This window comes from Tachyglossus aculeatus, chromosome 2 (genome assembly GCF_015852505.1).
Source record: "Tachyglossus aculeatus isolate mTacAcu1 chromosome 2, mTacAcu1.pri, whole genome shotgun sequence".
NCBI classification, from domain to species: domain Eukaryota; kingdom Metazoa; phylum Chordata; class Mammalia; order Monotremata; family Tachyglossidae; genus Tachyglossus; species Tachyglossus aculeatus.
The window spans coordinates 160,288,716-160,290,753 of NC_052067.1; the positions used below are offsets into that span (position 1 = coordinate 160,288,716).

Consider the following 2,038-nt stretch of genomic DNA (forward strand, 5'->3'; position numbering starts at 1 on the left):
ATGTACAGTTGGGGAACACAAAGTGGAGAGATTACTTGAGGAACACAGATTTGCATTGGCTGGGAATCCATTTCTACCACTGAACCTGCCAATCTAGAGTAGGAGCACCATAGTCAAAACCCTGCTGAAGTCACATTTTTCTCCACCCTTTCTTTCCCTATACTATCACCTATTCACTTGTGTACTTATAACAATAATGATGATTACGGTATTTGTTAAGTGCTTACTATGTGCTGAACACTGTTCTAAGTGCTGGGGTAATCAGGTTGTCCCACGTGGGGCTCACGGTCTTAATCCCCATTTACAGGTGAAGTAACTGAAACCCAGAGATGTTAAGCAGCGTGGTTCAATGGAAAGAGCACGGGCTTGGGAGTCAGAGGTCATGGGTTCAAATCCCAGCTCCACCAATTGTCAGCTGTGTGACTATGGGCAAGTCACTTAACTTCTCTGGGCCTCAGTTACCTCATCTGTAAAATGGGCATTAAGAGTGTGAGCCCCACGTGGGACAACCTGATCACCAGGTATCCCCCTCCAGTGCTTAGAATAGTGCTTTGCACATAGTAAGCACTTAACAAATGTTATTATTATTATTATTATTATTATTATTATTATTATTATGTGGCTTGCCCAAAGTCACAAAGCAGACAAGTGGCAGAGCCAGAATTAGAACCCATGTCCTCTGACTCCCATGCCCATGCTTTTCCCACTAATACATATTCTCTAAGCACTTAGGTACTCAACCCAGATATCCATAGCAATAAATCATTGTTTTTTATTATGTACTTACCATGCAGAACAATGTACTAAGAACTTAGGGAGGTACAATACAGGTGATCCTTGCTGCCCAAAAGCTTACAATCTAAAGCAATATATGTCTCAGAAACAGCATGGTTTAGTGGAAAGAGCACGGGCTTGGAGTCAGAGATCATGGGATCGAATCTGGCTCTGCCACTTGTCAGCTGTGTGACTTTGGGCAAGTCACTTCACTTCTCTGGGCCTCAGTTCCCTGATCTTTAAAATGGGCATTAAGACTGTGAGCCCCACGTGGGACAACCTGTTAACCTTGTATCTACCCCAGAGCTTAGAACAGTGCTCGGCACATAGTAAGCTCTTAACAAATACCATCTTCATTATTATTATACCATCGAGTCATCTCAGACCCATAGCGACACCATGGACACCTCTCTCCCAGAGCACCCGATTTGCAATCATTTTGGTAGTGGATCCAGAGAGTTTTCTTGATAAAAATCCAGAAAGAGTTTACCATTGTCTCCTTCCATGCAGTAAACTTGAGTCTCGGCTCCTAGATTCTCTCCTTTTCTGCCGCTGCCCAGCACGGGTGAGTTTTGACTTGTATCAGATTGCCTTCCACTCGCTAGCCACTGCCCAAGCTAAGAATAAAATGAGTAGGTCTCTGCCTGACTCTCCCTCCCCTAATCAAGACTGGTAGAGTCCTGGGAACCCTGCAGCTGTGACCCTGAGAGGGGGAAAGCACTTCTATAGAAATCCTTATATCGGTGTATTTACATTTTCATTAACTGCAATTTTTTTCCATTTCTATCTCCCCAGTCTCTGTTAACTTTATTGTTTTCTCCCAATACATTAGTGCGGTACTCTGCATAAATAAAATAAATAAAAGAAAGAAAGAAATAAAAGAAAGCAGTAAGTGCCCGGCTAGCTCAGGTGGTAGAGCATGAGACTCTTAATCTCAGGGTCGTGGGTTCGAGCCCCATGTTGAGCGTGAATCTTTTTTTCTCTTCTAGACTGTGAGCCCACTGTTGGATAGGGACCGTCTCTCTATGTTGCTAACTTGCACTTCCCAAGTGCTTAGTACAGTGCTCTGCACACAGTAAGCGCTCAATAAATACGATTGAATGAATGAATGAAATAATTGTAATGATAGTGATTATTAGTACTATTATTATTATGCTTGTTAAGTTTTTACTATGTGTTAAGACCCATTCTAAGCACAGGGAATATAGAAGATAATCAAGTTGAACCCAGTCTCTGCCTCACATGAGATTCCTTATCCAAAGTG

At 42.5% G+C, this 2,038-nt stretch overlaps 1 non-coding gene across 1 annotated transcript; it reads left to right on the plus strand.

Annotated features, from left to right (window-relative positions):
• Positions 1–1,668: 1,668 nt before the first annotated feature.
• On the plus strand, positions 1,669–1,741 carry TRNAK-CUU. The gene has a single exon. It is a non-coding gene; the product is annotated as a tRNA-Lys (tRNA).
• Positions 1,742–2,038: the final 297 nt, after the last annotated feature.